Source organism: Schistocerca nitens, chromosome 1 (genome assembly GCF_023898315.1).
Source record: "Schistocerca nitens isolate TAMUIC-IGC-003100 chromosome 1, iqSchNite1.1, whole genome shotgun sequence".
Taxonomy (NCBI): Eukaryota; Metazoa; Arthropoda; class Insecta; order Orthoptera; family Acrididae; genus Schistocerca; species Schistocerca nitens.
In genome coordinates this window covers 926,399,958-926,419,145 of record NC_064614.1, presented here as the reverse complement: position 1 = coordinate 926,419,145, position 19,188 = coordinate 926,399,958, and the positions used below count along the sequence as shown (strand labels likewise).

Genomic DNA, 19,188 nt, shown 5'->3' with positions numbered 1-19,188 from the left:
TGAACAAGAAAATTAATTGTCGAAAGTAATAGTGAATTTGAATACTAATGGCTGCATGCCATATTATATCACACAGAACTGAAAAAAAAAAAAAATGGTTCTGAGCACTATGGGACTTAACATCTGTGGTCATCAGACCCCTAGAACTTATAACTACTTAAACCTAACTAATCTAAGGACATCACACACATCCACGCCCGAGGCAGGATTCGAACCTGCGACCGTAGCAGTCGCGCGGTTCCGGACTGCGCGCCTAGAACCGCTAGACCACCGCGGCCGGCCACAGAACTGAAGTCGGCCATATTGTGAACTGATAAAACTGTATTGTTGCACTGTGTGAGGAATGAAAATAGGTTTGGAAACCGCTATGGATTCGGGATAGACTGGTTCAGTGGGACCATACTCAACGCCAGACCTGATCTCAACGGCCGTATGTGACTAGCGCCCGAGAGGACAGACATCTACTGAGATGACAGAAGTCATGGGATACCTCCTAATATCGAGGCAGACCTTTTTTTGCCCACTGTAGTGCAACAAATCGTTGTGGGATGGACTCAACAAGTCTTGGAAGCCCTTGCACCCCATGGTGCCTCTACAGCCGTCCATAACTGTTAAAGTTTCCCTGGTGCAAGATTTTGTGCACGAACTGACCTCTCGATTATGTTCCATAAATGTTCGATGGGGTTCATGTCGAGCGATCTGCGTGGTCAAATAATTCGCTCGAATTGTCCAGGATGTCCTTCAAACCAATTGCGAATATTTGTGGCCGGGTGACATGGCGTACTGTCATCCGTAAAATTTCTATCGTTGTTTGGGTACATGAAGTCCTTGCACGGCTGCAAATGGTCTCCAAGTAGCCGAACATAATTATTTCCAGTCAATGATAGTTTCAAATGCACCAGAGACCCATTCCATTCAAATTCAATGTAAACACAGCGAACACCATTATGGAACCACCACTACTCTGGACAGTGTCTTGTTGACAATTGCCGGCCGAAGTGGCCGTGCGGTTAAAGACGCTGCAGTCAGGAACCGCAAGACCGCTACGGTCGCAGGTTCGAATCCTGACTCGGGCATGGATGTTTGTGATGTCCTTAGGTTAGTTAGGTTTAACTAGTTCTAAGTTCTAGGGGACTAATGACCTCAGCGGTTGAGTCCCATAGTGCTCAGAGCCATTTGAACCATTTTTTGTTGACAATTTGTGTCCATGGTTTCGTAAAGTCTGCGCCACACGCAACTCCTACCATCCGCTTTTGCCTACTGGTATCGGGACTCATCTGATCAGGTTTTCCAGTCGTTACGGTCCAACCAACTGGTTCACGAGCCCAGGAGAAGGCTGTGGGCGATGTCGTGGTGTTATAGTAAAGGCCGTCGGTCGTCTGTAGCCGTACTCTATTAACGCCAAATTTCGCCTCACTGACCAAACGGGTACGTCCATCTCCTTCACACGCTGATTTCTGCGGTTATTTCACTCAGTGTTGCTTGTCTGTTAGCACTGACAACTCTACGCAAATGCCGCTGCTCTCGGTCGTTAAGTGAATGCTGTCGGCCCCTGCGTTGCCCATGGTGATAGGTGATGACTGAAACGAGGTATTCTTGTTACACTCTTGACATTGTGGATCTCGGAATATTGAATTCCCTAACGATTTCCGAAATGGAATGTCCCATGCGCCCAGCTCCAACTACCATTCCGCGTTCAAAGTCTGTAGATTCTTGTTCGCTCCGCCATTCAGTCAGGAAGTGGATATGTTTGCAGCAAGACGTACCTACAACTGCAGTGTGACGACGCCTGCAGCAGCACAAGCCGCCAGCACGGCAGCTGTTGCTACGGCTTCCCTGGATGTGACAGCAGAGGGAGGCGCATCGACAGTGCTGCGCCCAGTGGCAACACTGGACACAGGAATGATACTGCCTCCTCCTTTCAGACTAGTATCGGTTCTGCATAAGGCATCGCGATGTACACATCCGTGTGTAGCGGTTCCGAAGAGAATGAAAGTTGCCAGATTATTTTTGTCATAATTATATAGGCTCAGCATCAGGAGTGATGGTGATGAAATTGGCTACGGTATGCAACACGAGCACCTCTAGATCGCAAAACCGGTAATTTTGACAGAGGGCGTCAATTTTCTGATGTGTTCAGGACATCGGCTATGCCATACCTCCGTAACGTTAGATTTCAACACCATAATGCAGGACCACATGTTGTCCGTGTAATCCTAACCTGCCTTGACGCAACCAAGAATAAGGATCGGGATTGATTTAAGGAAAACACATGGAAGGAAGGCCCACATGATGCGCCATTTATCATTTCCAAACACATATTTTTATTTAATAACAATTCAATCATGAGTCAACTGACAGCTACCGAGTTTCCTGCGAAATACATACAAATAGTTAGGATCTTTAAATTAAATTCACATTCTATATGGACATTTGCATTAGCCATAAAATTACAAATAATACTAAAAAACGCCAACTGTGCAACACAATGATAGCCCGCCTACAAATAATTAATTAAATAAATAAACCTACGGAAGCACTCTGTCCCCGCAACTAGATGACAACTATGGCTAATTCCACAACAGGACTTCAATATAAGCTCGACAAACATTGAATAAAAATCATTAAAATGCATACACCTCCAATGGTCATTCTGCTCTCAAATATACAAGATACTGCCAAGCTACCCGAAGGTTACCCATTTGTAAAGCCGAAGCAACACTGGTACTTCACTGATTGGCCACAAACCTGTTCCACATAAATCACATTAAGTACTTAAATAAACTACCGGGCCACTAAGACACAGTTAAAATGATAATGAGAATTAAAGCCTTAATTTTTTGAAGAAAACAGGAAACTCAGTGCTGAGTTTGGTTAAAGACTTTCATCACACGCCCACAAGGGTCTTATAATAACAGGAATACTGAGTCAATTACTTCCTAATCCAGCGACAGTGGCACGATACCAAAAGAATAACAACAAAACACTCAACTTGAGCTGGAACCGGAGGTCCACAAAATCGCGTGTGACCTACCACCACACAGGGCCTCTTGCGATAATGGGAAGCAGAAGGAAAACGCGTAACTGACCCGGGCCAGCAGAACGCAACTACTGCCAATGCAAGGCTGTCAACATATAACAAACAACAAACAGCAAAACAAGTGTGATACAAATTAACATATACAGTAATACTTAAACGGGCAATTGAAAATTCAGCTATTAAAACTTCATTCAGTATGGGAGCAGCCAGCTCATTACATTGCAAATTAACCTTCCCAGCAATAACAAGAAGCAATGTACAAGGTCATTTAAATAATTCCAACAAGATTTCAAAAAATCAAGGTATGCCTTTACTGTGAGCTCTTAAGGGCTAATAGACACTGTAATTGGGATACGCACCAAATGGCAGAGGGCTGGTTAAGATGTACAACTACAACCCGAAGGCTTACCCAATACCGAGTAACAGAGTGTGCAAATACAAGCACGCACACACATGCATGACCCATAAGTGTGTATCTTTAGGTTGGGCGCACAAAACTTTAGTTACAGGCCAAATCCAATGACTCGCCCTAGGAAGGGTTATGTCTACAACAAAAAGAAATTTCAATCTATAGTATCATAAACTCAATAATAACAAACGAAGATTTCAAGTGAAAGATTAACATTGCAAAATACTAGCTTCGACACACAGAAACTTCCAAAAAAAAAAAAAAAAAAAAAAAAAGAAAGAGGTTCAAATGGCTCTGAGCACTATGGGACTTCTGAGGTCATCAGTCCCCTAGAACTTAGAACTACTTAAACCTAACTAACCTAATAACCTAAGGACATCACATACATCCATGTCCGAGGCAGGATCCGAACCTGCGACCGTAGCGGTCGCGCGGTTCCAGACTGTAGCGCCTAGAACCGCATGGCCACTCCGGCCGGCCAGAAACTTCCAGATTGAGGTACACAGCCCCAGAGGGGTCATCGAAAGGCTTAAAGAAACTGGATTCCGGGACAGCTCACACTAGACAGAATTAACAATCTTTAAGTACAGTACTTACTAAGTAGTCTTCATAGCTAATTTCTAACAAATGCCAGGGAGCCTAATAGCTTCAGGATTCCAGCCAGGCATCAGATTCTACTGGCCTGCTGCTCATGGCTACAGACACGTTCTTTAACACATCTCCGCTTATTTAGCACACCACAATGCCTGATGCACATCGTAAAACAGGTTGCACGCCGCTAGAGCAGTTGCTTGGCGACTAAACTCGCCGGTAGCAACGGTCAACGCTGCACGAAAACGCGGGCCCCCATACCCCAGCGGTCAACGATGTTGTTGTTGTGGTCTTCAGTCCAAAGACCGGTTTGATGCAGCTCTCCATGCTACTCTACCCTGTGCAAGTCTCATCATTTCTGAGTAACTACTCTGCAACCTACATCCTTCTGAAGCTGCTTACTGTATTCGTCGTCTCTTGGTCTCCCTCTACGATTTTAACCCCCCCCCCCCCCCCCCCGGTTCCCACCATACTAAATTGGTGACCCCTTGTTGCCTCAGAATGTGTCCTAGCAACCGATCCCTTCTTCGAGTCAGGTTGTACCACAAATTTCTCTTCTCCCCACTTCTATTCAGTAGCTTCTCATTAGTTACGTGATCTACCCATCTAATCTTCAATATTCTTCTGTAGCACCACATTTCAAATTTTCCTCTTCCTGTCTAAACTATTTATCGTCCATGTTTCACTTCCGTACATGGCTACACTCCATACAAATACTTTCAGAAAAGACTTCCTGACAGCTAAACTATACTTGGTGTTAGCAAATTTCTCTTCTCCAGAAACTCTTTCCTTGCCATTGCCAGTCAGCATTTTATATCCTCCCTACTTCGACCACCAGTAGTTATTTTGCTTCCTAAACAGCAAAACTCATCTACTACCTTAAATGTCTCATTTCCTAATCTAATTCCCTCGGCATCATCTGATTTAATTCGACTACATTCCATTATCCTCGTTTTGCTTTTGTTGGTGTTCATCTTATGTCTTGCTTTCCAAGTCCTTTGCTGTCTCTGACGGAATTACTGTGTCATCGGCAAACCTCAGAGTTTTAATCTCTTCTTCCTGGACATTAATTCCTACTCCAAATTTTTCTATTGTTTTCTTTACTACATGCTCAGTATACAGATTGAATAACATCGGGGACAGGTTGCATCCGTCTCACTCCCTTCTCCACCACTACGTCCCTTTCGTGAACCTTGTCCCTTATCACTGGCATCTGGTTTCTGTACAAATTGTAAATAGCCTTTCGCTTCCTGTTTTTACCTCTGCCGCCTTTAGAGTTTGAAAGACAGTGTTCCAGTCTACATCGTCAAAAGCTTTCTCTAAGTATACAAATGCTATAAACTTAGGTTTGCCTTTCGTTAACCTATCTTCTGTGAGAAGCTGTAGGGCCAGTACTGCCGTCTACATTTCTCTGGAATCCAAACTGATCCTTCCCGAGGTCGGCTTCTACCAGTTTTTCCGTTCTTCTGTAAGAGATTAAGACTTAAGAAGAGATTAAGACTTAAGAAGACTTATTAAACTGATAGTTCGGTAATTTTCACACCTGTAAGTACCTGCTTTCTTTGGAATTGGAATGATGATGTTTTTCCTGAAGTGTGAGGGTATTTCGCCTATTTCATACATCTTGCTCACCATATGAAAGAGTTTTGTCATTGCTGGCTCTCTGAAGGCTATCAGTAGCTTTAACGGAATATTGTCTGCTCCTGGGGCCTTGTTTTGACTTAAGCCCTTCAGCACTTTGTCAAATTCTACACACACTATCATATCTCCCATTTCAACTTCATCTACGTCCTCTTCCGTTTCTATATTATTGCGCTCAAGTACGTTGCACTTGTGTAGACCCTATATATACACCTTCCACCTTTCTGCTTTCCCTTCTTTGCTTAGGACAGGTTTTCCATCTGAGCTCTTAATATTCATACAGGCGGTTCTGTTTTTTCCAAAGGTCTCTTTTTAATCTTCCTGTAGGCAGAATCTAGCTTACCACTAGTAGTAAATGTTTCTGTACCCTTACATTTCTCCTATAGCCATTCCTGCTTAGCCATTTTGCACTTCTTGTCCATCTCATTTTTAGACGTTTGTATTCCCTTTCCCCTGCTTCATTTATTGCATTTTTATAATTTCTCATTTCATCGATAACATCTAATATCTCTTGTGTTGCCCAATGATATCTACTAGTCCTTGTCTTTTTACCTACTTGATCCTCTGCTGCCTTCACTATTTCATCTCTCAAAGTTACCTATTCTTCTTCTACTGTGTTCCTTTCTGTTATTCGTGTCAATCTTTCCCTAATGCTCCTTCTGAAGCTCTCCAGAACCTCTGGTAGTTTCAGTTTATCGCCGGCCGCTGTGGCAGAGCGGTTCAAGGCACTTCAGTCCGGAACCGCGCGACTGCTACGGTCGCAAGTTCGAATCCTGCCTCGGGCATGGATGTGTGTGATGTCCTTAGGTTAGGTAGGTTTAAGTAGTTCTAAGTTCTAGGGGACTGATGACCTCAGATGTTAAGTCCCATAGTGCTCAGAGCCATTTGAACCATTTTTTTCAGTTTATCCAAATCCCATTTCATTAAATTCCTGCCTTTTTGCACTTTCTTCGTTTTTAATGTGCAGTTCATGACCAACAAACTGTGGTCAGAGTTCGCGTCTGTCTCTGGAAATATCTTACAAATTAAAATCTGATTCCGAAATCTCTGTCGAAACATAATATAATCAATCTGATACTAGCGCCGGCCGCGGTGGTCTCGCGGTTCTAGGCGCGCAGTCCGGAACCGTGCGACTGCTACGGTCGCAGGTTCGAATCCTGCCTCGGGCATGGATGTGTGTGGTGTCCTTAGGTTAGTTAGGTTTAAGTAGTTCTAAGTTCTAGGGGACAGATAACCACAGCAGTTGAGTCCCATAGTGCTCAGAGCCATTTGAACCATTTCTGATACTAGCGGTGTCTCCAGGTCTCTTCCACATAAACAAGCGTGTCTCATTATTCTTAAACTAAATGTTAGCTATGATTAGATTATGCTCTGAAAAATTCTACCAGGCGGCTTCATCTTTCATTCCTTTCAGCCTATCATATTCACCTACTACTATTTCTTCTCTCCATTTTCCTGTTATCGAATTCCAGTCCACCACGACTATCAAATTTTTGCCCCTCTTAACGATCTGAATAAGTTTCCTCTGTCTCCTCCTTATCTGCGGAGGTAGTTGGCATATAAACTTGTACTACTGTGGTGGCTGTGGGCTTCGTGTCTCTCTTGGCTACAATAATGCGTTTACTATGCTGTTTATAGTAGCTTATCCGTGCTACTATTTTTTATTACACCTGATGCTGCGTTACCTCTTTTTGATTTTCTATTTATAACCCTGTATTCACCTGACCAGAAGTCCTGTTCGTGCTACCACTGAACTTCACTAATTCCCACTAAATCTAACTTTAACCTAACCTTTTCCCTTTTTTAATTTCCTAGCCTACCTGCCCGATGAAGGGATCTGACATTCTACGCTCCGAACCGTAGAAAGGCGGTTTTCTTTCTCCTGATAACGACGTCCTCCTAAGTAGTCCCCGGCCTGAAATCCGAATCGGGGACTACTTTTCCTCGAGGATATTTTGCCCAAGAGGCTGTAAAAAATGTCGTCCATGATTGAAATATTCTTGAAAGTTGTTTGTGTCGAATCTCGTGGCATAATTTTGTTACTATAATTTAACGATACGGTTCCAGCAAAGGATATAACAAACTAGTAGTGACATTCGAGTCAATTCTGACTACTGAACTCGACCCAACCGATCTTCATGTAATGGTAATTAAGAAACAATCACTAGTCGCCAAAGACAAAAGTAATTATAAAAAGAGTGGAGAACTCACAACCACCATACTGAGGTGTATTATAGCGGTTACCGGGTTATCCACATGATTATTCTCTTTATCGCAGGTCTGAAAAACAAAAAGAATCATTGCATTATTCAAAGGCACTCGTGAAACAGCTAGCTTACAAAACCATCTATCCAACCATTCTTGAGTATTGCTCCTCAGTTTGAGACCGTTACCAGTAACGACTGACAGAAGAAACAGAGTTGATCCAAAGAAGAGTGTCTCGTTTCGGCAGAGAGCTGCTCATCAAGCTCCAGTGGCAGTCACAACAACACAACCGTTGTGTATTGCTTTGTGGCTCATTGCTGAAGTCTCTAGAAGAGTTAACTAAACATGCTGGCTCCTTCTGCAAATGTCTCGCAAAGAGACCAAAAAGGTAAAGATTAGACTTCACACGGAGGCTTACCAACGATTGCTCTTCTCGTAACAATTCGTTCCAGTAAGAGACAAGAGGGCAAGTGATAACTATACACAAAGTACCCTCAGGCACATACTTTCTACGCATACATTTATACTTCACAAGCCACCTGTAGGTTTGCGTCGAGGGGTTTTTCTGGTATGACTGCCTTTTTCCTTCTCTTTCTTGTACACATATGGGCGAGGAAGAAATGATTGTTGATAGAGCGCCGTATGACATCTAATTTCTCTGATTTCCTCGTCCTAATGTTTTCGCGAGACATGTGGGAGGAAGTAATATGTTGCCCGACAAATCTTGGAACGCATGCTCTCGAAATTTCATCAGTAAATCTCTCCGTCTGTCGAAACGCCTGCGACTGGAGTTTCTTGAGCGTCTCCGTACGCTCTCGCGCCGAGTAAATTACCAAGTGATGAAACGCGACGGACTTCGACGGATCTTCCGTAGCTATTCTATTTATGCAACCTGATTAGATTCCCAGACTAATGAGCAATATTCGAGAACCGGTAGAATGGGTGTTTTGTAAGCCACGTTTTGCTGTTCAAAGACATGTTATTGCGTTTTTACCAATGAATCTGAGCTGGCTTCTACTTTTCCTACAATTCGTTTTATACGCTCACTGTACATTAGGTCGCCCCGGCTGGATGCTCGTACGTATTTTAAGGTAATCACTATTTCCAGGGTTTTCTCGTCAATAGCGTAATCGAAAAAAGATGTATCGCGCCGCCTGTTTATGTGCAATTACGTTCAGGGTTAAATAACAGTCGCTGCAACAGTCGTCGATATTCTGCAGGTCTTCCAGCGTTTCGCTACAGTCTTATGGTGGTGCAATATTTCTACATCGTACGGAGTCTCCAAGGTCTGAGAATGTACACTGCCCGATGAATAAAGTGAAGCACCCAGAAGATACGATTCTATATCAATGTAACTATGTACAAGTAGACACCATTGGCGCGTATGTAAATGATTGAATTTGCAATTCTACGCGACAGCTGGAACGGTCACCAGAAAGCGTTAGTGTTTTTAGCATGCCTGGTAGGGTGTATAAGTGGCGTAATGTTACGTAATCACAGTGGAGGACAGAGATGCCACGTAGTCGTATGAGCCAGCGTTATGAGCACTTGAAAAAATGGGAAAGCGGCATCATTGTGAGTCTTTATTTTGCCGGCTGGTTGAATCGTGGTGAATTCGGATGTTGCAGTGGCAAGATCTTTCATTGGTTGGGAACATGAGGCCAGGCATACTTGTCATCAAGGCTCCCATCTACCATGCCTGATCATAACAAAGTAGGATGGGCCTATTGTGGACCAAGCACATGGTATCCCTTTCACGTCTGCACCTCGCATCCGATGGAGTAATTGACTCCCTCTCACATTCTTTGTCATTCCGCACCACTGGTCGGAGACAAGCAGCCGCTGGACAATAATCACAGGCTACCCTTAGCACCACACCACAAAATGGTTGCTTTTGGATTGGTGCAGTGACCAAGGAAGATGGAGTCGTGGCAAATAGTGTTCAGCGATGAATCGCGGTTCTGCGCTAAACGGGATGACCACCTTTCGCGAATATACACTCCTGGAAATGGAAAAAAGAACACATTGACACCGGTGTGTCAGACCCTACTTGCTCCGGACACTGCGAGAGGGCTGTACAAGCAATGATCACACGCACGGCACAGCGGACACACCAGGAACCGCGGTGTTCGCCGTCGAATGGCGCTAGCTGCGCAGCATTTGTGCACCGCCGCCGTCACTGTCAGCCAGTTTGCCGTGGCATACGGAGCTCCATCGCAGTCTTTAACACTGGTAGCAAGCCGGCTGAAGTGGCTGTGCGGTTAAAGGCGCTGCAGTCTGGAACCGCAAGACCGCTACGGTCGCAGGTTCGAATCCTGCCTCGGGCATGGATGTTTGTGATGTCCTTAGGTTAGTTAGGTTTAACTAGTTCTAAGTTCTAGGGGACTAATGACCTCAGCAGTTGAGTCCCATAGTGCTCAGAGCCATTTGAACCATTTTGAACCACACTGGTAGCATGCCGCGACAGCGTGGACGTGAACCGTATGTGCAGTTGACGGACTTTGAGCGAGGGCGTATAGTGGGCATGCGGGAGGCCGGGTGGACGTACCGCCGAATTGCTCAACACGTGGGGCGTGAGGTCTCCACAGTACATCGATGTTGTCGCCAGTGGTCGGCGGAAGGTGCACGTGCCCGTCGACCTGGGACCGGACCGCAGCGACGCACGGATGCACGCCAAGACCGTAGGATCCTACGCAGTGCCGTAGGGGACCGCACCGCCACTTCCCAGCAAATTAGGGACACTGTTGCTCCTGGGGTATCGGCGAGGACCATTCGCAACCGTCTCCATGAAGCTGGGCTACGGTCCCGCACACCGTTAGGCCGTCTTCCGCTCACACCCCAACATCGTGCAGCCCGCCTCCAGTGGTGTCGCGACAGGCGTGAATGGAGGGACGAATGGAGACGTGTCGTCTTCAGCGATGAGAGTCGCTTCTGCCTTGGTGCCAATGATGGTCGTATGCGTGTTTGGCGCCGTGCAGGTGAGCGCCACAATCAGGACTGCATACGACCGAGGCACACAGGGCCAACACCCGGCATCATGGTGTGGGGAGCGATCTCCTACACTGGCCGTACACCACTGGTGATCGTCGAGGGGACACTGAATAGTGCACGGTACATCCAAACCGTCATCGAACCCATCGTTCTACCATTCCTAGACCGGCAAGGGAACTTGCTGTTCCAACAGGACAATGCACGTCCGCATGTATCCCGTGCCACCCAACGTGCTCTAGAAGGTGTAAGTCAACTACCCTGGCCAGCAAGATCTCCGGATCTGTCCCCCATTGAGCATGTTTGGGACTGAATGAAGCGTCGTCTCACGCGGTCTGCACGTCCAGCACGAACGCTGGTCCAACTGAGGTGCCAGGTGGAAATGGCATGGCAAGCCGTTCGACAAGACTACATCCAGCATCTCTACGATCGTCTCCATGGGAGAATAGCAGCCTGCATTGCTGCGAAAGGTGGATATACACTGTACTAGTGCCGACATTGTGCATGCTCTGTTGCCTGTGTCTATGTGCCTGTGGTTCTGTCAGTGTGATCATGTGATGTATCTGACCCCAGGAATGTGTCAATAAAGTTTCCCCTTCCTGGGACAATGAATTCACGGTGTTCTTATTTCAATTTCCAGGAGTGTATATATACAGGGTGTCCCAGCTATCTTGTCCACCCAAAATATCTCTGGAACAATAACAGCTATTGGAAAACGACTTTCACCGGTATCAATGTAGGACTGGGGCCCATGAATGTACATATTTGGAAACATTCTAAAACGAAAGCATATGTGTTTTTTAACACAAACTTATGTTTTTTTTAAAATGGACCTCCTATATTTTTTCTTCAGCAATCCATAGCACGACAAAGCACATACACAATGGCGTTGATTGCATCGCAATATTCCCATTACATCCCGAGATATTGAGACGCGAAGTTGACGCTTGAAACACCCGACATGCGCTGCTAGCGCACGTCCTGAGGCTCAGGCGTGAACCCCATACTGCCCGTAATCGCGATGTGATTGACATGTGTAATCACACCTCCATACTTATCAAGAGGTCCGAAACGAATAATGCGGTCTGCTGCGATTACGGGCAGCATGGGGTTCACGCCTGAGCCTCAGGACGAGCGCTAGCAGCGCATGTCGGGTGTTTCGAGCGTCAACTTCGCGTCTCAATATCGCGGGATGTAATGGGAATATTGCGATGCAATCAACGCCATTGTGTATGTGCTTTGTCATGCTATGGATTGCTGAAGAAAAAATATAGGAGGTCCATTTTAAAAAACATAAGTTTGTGTTAACAAACACATATGCTTTCGTTTTAGAATGTTTCCAAATATGTACATTCATGGGCCCCAGCCCTACATTGATACCGGTGAAAGTCGTTTTCCAATAGCTGTTATTGTTCCAGAGATATTTTGGGTGGACAAGATAGCTGGGACACCCTGTATATATATATATATATATATATATATATATATATATATATATATATATATATATATATATTCGCGAAAGGTGGTCATCCCGTTTAGCGCAGAACCGCGATTCGTAACTGAACACTATTTGCCACGACTCCATCTTCCTTGGTCACTGCACCAATCCAAAAGCAACCATTTTGTGGTGTGGTGCTAAGGGTAGCCTGTGATTATTGTCCAGCGGCTGCTTGTCTCCGAACAGTGGTGCGGAATGACAAAGAATGTGAGAGGGAGTCAATTACTCCATCGGATGCGAGGTGCAGACGTGAAAGGGATACCATGTGCTTGGTCCACAATAGGCCCATCCTACTTTGTTATGATCAGGCATGGTAGATGGGAGCCTTGATGACAAGTATGCCTGGCCTCATGTTCCCAACCAATGAAAGATCTTGCCACTGCAACATCCGAATTCACCACGATTCAACCAGCCGGCAAAATAAAGACTCACGATATATCTGTGTGTGTGTGTGTGTGTGTCGGGTTTGATTACCATCCGGGTTGGGGATTTTCTCTGCCCAGGGACTAGGTGTATGTGTTGTCCTCGTTATTTCATCATCATTATTATTCGTGACAGCGGCAAAATTGGATTGTGAAAGAAATTGGGACTTTGTACGGGCGCTGATGGCCGCGCAGTTGAACGCCCCACAAACCAAACATCCTCTTTCGCGAATATAGCAGCGACTCTTTGTTCCATCGTTTTGGCGACGTGCGACAGTGTTATCACGGCGTCGTGATGTGGAAAGCCATCGGATACGACTTCAGGTCACGGCTATTGGTGATTGAAGGAACTTTGGCGGCACAGCGGAACATTACGGATGCCTTTGTTACCTCTCATACGGGTGCATCGTGGTGCCATTTTTCAACAAGACATTGCTCGTCCATAGTTGGGACGCTTCTCGAAGAAGTGTGTGGCTGTTTTTGAGGTACTCCCGTGTCCGTGACAGAATGTGCGTGGGACCAACTAGGACGGAACTGCTTCACAGTGTCAGTATCCAAGATATCAAGGTGTAGTTACAAGACTTGTGGGCCGGCTTGCCTCAGGAAAGGAGACTCTTACCAAGCGAACCACTGCATGAATCCAGGATAGATGGCGTGCAACATGATACTGGTAAGTGAGCTCATAGTAAAGTTCTGTGCAAATTAGACTCCATTTCGTAATGGCTGAAATAATATCATATGCCTTCTCAAAAATGGTTCAAATGGCTCTGAGCACTATGGGACTTAACATCTGAGGTCATCAGTCCCCTAGAACTTAGAACTACTTAAACCTAACTAACCTAAGGACATCACACACATCCATGCCCGAGGCAAGATTTGAACGCGACCGTATCAGTCGCGCGGTTCCCGACTGAAGCGCTTAGAACGACTCGGCCACCGCGGCCGGCTATGCCTTCTCAACACGAGACGTTTCATTTCTTTTTCTCCTCCCTTTCTTGGCAGTCCCCCATTCTTCCTTTTTTCTTCGCGCGGTGTAGCGCTGTTGTATACGTAGTATCCCGTTGTATCGTTACCACCCCCTGTGCATCGCGAAGTTGGAGACGGAGTTGCAACTTTCTGTCTGACACGGATAGCAGTTGTGCTGGATCTGGAGGACCAAATGGTATGTACCCGCTGAGCCACGCCTCCAGCAGTTCTGTACCAGGAAGGCCCTCTGCCGCCGCGATAAACGACAGCTGGCGGCAGCCACTGAACCCACTTGCACTTCTAACTACATCGGTGCGACACCATCATTTGCGCTCAGTACAGTGAGCCTTATCCTAGTAGCTATTGTGTTGGCTGGTCTCTAATTCTTGATGCATTATTTGTAATGAATATTCGTACGCTTGGAGAAACGCAAGTAGATCTTCCATTTTTTGTGTTAACTTGTTCACTACTCATTTACGCTCCTGTACAGCTACGACGGCAGTTGCCGCATAACTCTGTAGCCCATCTCTCCTTACCTCTCCTTACCAGTGTGTTCCAAGTCGTACGCAGCAGTATGCAGTCATATCTGTTATCCGCCGGCCGCGGTGGTCTAGCGGTTCTAGGCGCTGCAGTTCGGAACCGCGGGACTGCTACGGTCGCAGGTTCGAATCCTGCCTCGGGCATGGATGTGTGTGATGTCCTTAGGTTAGTTAGGTTTAAGTAGTTCTAAGTTCTAGGGGACTGATGACCTAAGATGTTAAGTCCTATAGTGCTCAGAGCCATTTGAACCATTTGGACCATATCTGTTATCCCTGCACCAGCAGTCAGCGACGCTATCCACCAGATATCCCGGGGCGGCGTGCCCTGGGGTGGTACAACTCACGGGGAGGCGTGGGAGCTCTCCACTGCGGCTGCTGGCTGGTAGCTGATGTCTGCCGGGGCGTGGCGGCCGGTATGCGCGCTGCGCGGCGTGCGGTGGGCGCCGGCCGCGTAATCCGGCGATTGTGTGGCGAGGCCGCACCTGTGTTTGCACTCCCAATAAAACGTCAATTGGGCCCGCGGAGCGAGAGGAGCCGCCAGAATGGCGCCGCCCGCAGCTGTCCGCGCCGATCTGCCCGCAACAAAGCCGGCCACGGCTTAAGCGCGCCCTATATCTGGTCCGAGCCGCGCTCCGGGAGAGCTCTCCGCCGAGACGGCGAGAGCTCTGCGGATAACGCGTTTAGTTTAACAGACCACCAGACACGCGGCGGACGCTCCTCTTAATGCAGACCTTCCGCACACCGTGCGCGGACCGCCCGTGATTTAAGTCGGCGTGTAAATGGCAGATGCGATTCTGCGGAACCGGCTTCGAGCGTTCTCAGCAGTGAATACTGCAGGTACAAAAGCGTCACCTGTCTTTACGGTGCCGAATGAATACGTAGTCAAAGCATACTAGCCTGACATAGCGCTAACAAGAGAACAGTACTCGTGAGGTTCACAGGTATTGTAACACCCCTCCCGTCACTTATCCGGTTTTGGTGTGTGTTCACCCCAGGTAATTGACTAACAGATCAACAGAGAGTGCAAGACTGCCGCAATGTCCGATAACGCAAAGAAAGTAATAAGGCCCTGTGACTCCTGATTGAACTGCGGTGGCAGTGTTGACATTAATTGGTTCAGAATTGATCCCTTTTAATTAAAAAGGGGTGCACATTGAACACCAGATGCAAATGTTAAATATAAAATTAATTAAGAAAGTGACTGGGATTTCAACTACTTGATTGAAAACAGATGCACTCAATTAGCACAGATTTATTTTAACTCACGACCTTCAATCATCACATTACATGACTCTCCTACCAGGCAGTGGTAATAAATTGCGTTTGCATGGAGTAAAGCGCGATAAATCAAAAGTAATTCCTATCGACTGACCCAGGCGTAATGCGAAGTGAGAGAAGAATTCTACAATACACGGCCCACGAAACCCTCGTGGAAACTTTGCCAACTTGATCCAGCAAATTAATCAGTGGCCGGAGCGGGCGCAATATCACCGAATTCAGCGTGGCGGAGCGGTGTCGTTGTGCGGACGTCGGCCGACCTCGTGGTGCTGCGAGGCTGCGCTCATCTTCTCACTCCTAGCTATCTGGCTCAGTACATAGCTGAACCAAAACTTCCTATCTCCAAGCTCAATCGTTCCATTTGCTAAGTCCTAAACTATAGAGATGCTCACTCTTTCTCAGGCAAGCTGAGTAAAGAACGCCACGTCCGCACTCTAGGCAAGCTGGGAATGGAAGACCTCTACGGGGACTTCTCCCAGTCCGCTCTTCGCACTTACGCCAACTGCAGCGCAAGTCGCGTTAATTATGCGCCGCTTCCCAGTCCCGACCAATGCCTGCTCTGGGAAGTGAACAAATTCCCACAAAATTTCCCTTCCTCTCAACTTCTGCTATTTAGCTCCTGCCAGGCCATCCATCAAGGTTAGCGTCTGCACAAACACCAATTTTTCCGGAATTCTGACTCCCAGGAGAGTACTTCAAATTCCTTGGTCCTACGTTCCCATCGGAGGCCAGCGTATTTCATTCTGTCGCTCTTCACCTGATCCACTTCAGACTCTGTGGACCGTGAATTCAGCGTGAAGTTGCTATAGTCACGAACACGCGTATTTTGACCTCTGTTGACCACTCCACCGTAGCTTCGCGCGGCTTTCTGGCATGTTTCACTGAAAACGGGACGACGGACATTTATCAACAGGCATACAAGTTCTCCGTCTGCTTCCCAGTACACCAGCATAGGGTCGATGGGGTCGGGGTCAACCACCCATGCTGTCACTCATCTTAAGGCAGCTGTAGGCCGCGCCCCGTTACCGCTTTCTCAGAGCTTGAGCCACCCTATGCTGTCTATTGTCGCTTCCCTTTGCCGCTCCCCAGCCACGCGCCACAGTCATTTCTGGGTACTTCCCTGGGATAAACTAGCCTCCAGTAAATCAACGCGTTTCCATAAAGTTTTCATGTCGTGTGAATTACTTTAAAACCATCACCCGACAATGATTATTCCAATATGTCCATACTATAGCATCTACAAGATACATTGTGCCTTGTCAGTCATTTTGTTCAGCCCTACTGTTCGCTCAACGTGAGTTAGGTGATCTTTAATGACTTCATGTAAGGGGCATAGTTTTTGCCATCTTACAGTATTTCTTATACAGGGTGTAGCAAAAAGAATGACTCAATTTTAAATAGAATTATTTAAAGGAAGAAGGGCTTAATAACAACAAATTGCATATTAAATTACTCAGAAAAGACAGAAGTTTATAAAAATCCATCATAAATGTTCAATATGTCCTCCATTGGCTGCACGGACATCTATCCGATAGCCGAATTCATCCCAAACAGAGCGTAAGGTGTCTTCTGTCACTGGTGCTACAGCAGCTGATATTCTGGTTTTTAGTTCATCAATGTCATGAGGTAAGGGAGGAACGTTTAGCACGAAATGGAATATGAAACACCCGCTGAACTGCGATCGCTGATAGAGTACGACTAAATTCAATAGCACAATACGCCTTCTGTTGCGCGGACGCCATATTACGCGATACTGGCTGCACGCTCCAGGTGAGCGGTCGTAGCGACATCTAGCGGATTTTTTTCTGAAACTCTAGACCATGCCACTTACATCTAGCGCTGTTTGTTACCTAGTGACGTTTGTCTCAATATTATTACAAGTTACAATTGGGTCATTGTTTGGACAGTTGTAGAACATAGAGATGACGAGTGCAGCTGGCGTAGTACACGCTTCGCAAGCCTTCACTAGATGTCTAGATTCCAAATTTTACTCGCCTGTTCATAGCAAACGATAGCTTCACTCGTAGAGCGGTGGCTTTAACAGCAACCGGCGTCAGCCTAGAATCTCCGAAATTGGTCTCGAAACAAGTCATTTTTTCCCCCAGTCTCCCACGAAACATGTCTGTCGCTGCAACGAATCACGTATCTTAAAAATGAACAACGACAGCAAATATTAATATTATTCTGCTGTATTCCAAGCGATCAATAAGCAAGTTTTGCCAATGAATTGTTATAACATAATAATTTATTTGGCAACGGCCTTGCCGCAGTGGATACACCGGTTCCTGTGAGATCACCGAAGTTAAGCGCTGTCGGGCATGGTCGGTACTTGGATGGGTGACCATCCAGGCCACCATGCGCTGTTGCCATTTTTCGGGGTGCACTCAGCCTCGTGATGCCAATTGAGGAGCTACTCCACCGAATAGTAGCGGCTTCGGTGAAGAATATCATCATAACAACCGAGAGAGCGGTGTGCTGACCCCATGCCCCTCCTATCCTCATCCTCGACTGAGGATGACACAGCGGTCGGATGGTCCCGGTAGGACACTCGTTGCCTGAAGAAGGAGTGCTTTTTTTAAAATAATTCATTTGTTACATTCATACAAGTGCTGCAAAGACGTCATAACGGATTATACCTGCTTTCCTGGCAACAAAATTGGCGTACCAAAGAAAAGAAGGAGGAAAAAAAATGGAACTTCACGGGTAAAGATACTACTGCGATACTATTCCACTGATTACAGAATCGTGTCAACCTTACAAAAGTAGTTGGCAGTATGACCTCATTTATGTCAGACGTTGCACCCACTATTCCCTGGATACACGGCGTGATTATGATGGAAGGACGTCATGAACTGCCATAAACCCGTTGTATCCTCCTCTGAAACTGTAGTAACTGGTCCTTGAAAAGGTAGGTACCTGCACTGGGAAGAAGCTGACATCGGAGCTTCAAAATGGTGCAAATGGCTCTGAGCACTATGGCACTTAACATCTGAGGTCATCAGTCCCCTAGAACTAAGAACTACTAAAACCTAACTAACCTAAGGACATCACCCACAGCCATGCCCGTGGCAGGATTCGAAACTCCGACCGTAGCAACAGCGCGGTTCCAGAATGAAGCGCCTAGAACCGCTCGGTCACAGCGGCCGGCGTGTTCGAATTCATCGACCATCATGGCGTTTTCCTATCACCAAGCCCCTATCAAATTAACGTTTCCTTTGGATCATGAAGGTCCAAAAGTGTCTGCGGCCACAAGATGTTCTCGGAATTTGTTTTTCGATCCAAGTGATCAAATTTCTTACAATATCCGCAACGCTGCTGTCCTCAATCTCTTTGTATATGACCCTTCTGTTCGCACCAAAAGCAGTTTATTGTCCTACGTTCATGTGACCTAGCCAGTGACGCAGTTTCCTCTAACGATCATGCAATATCCACTGCTTCACTCAAACACATAGGAAATTCCAAGCGAGTCGCTCTTGACATTTCTGGTTGTAACCTACTCAAAAATGCATGAAGAGCCCTCTCCTCTGCTTGCCGTAAAATTAACGAGTTAACCTTTCATCATTCGTGACCTCATAAGTACCTACATTGATTTTGCGAATACTGCCGGA

General features: G+C 46.3%; 1 pseudogene; it reads left to right on the top strand.

Annotated features, from left to right (window-relative positions):
* Positions 1-17,831: 17,831 nt before the first annotated feature.
* On the top strand, positions 17,832-17,949 carry LOC126210288 (5S ribosomal RNA; annotated as a pseudogene).
* The last annotated feature ends 1,239 nt before the right edge of the window (positions 17,950-19,188 follow it).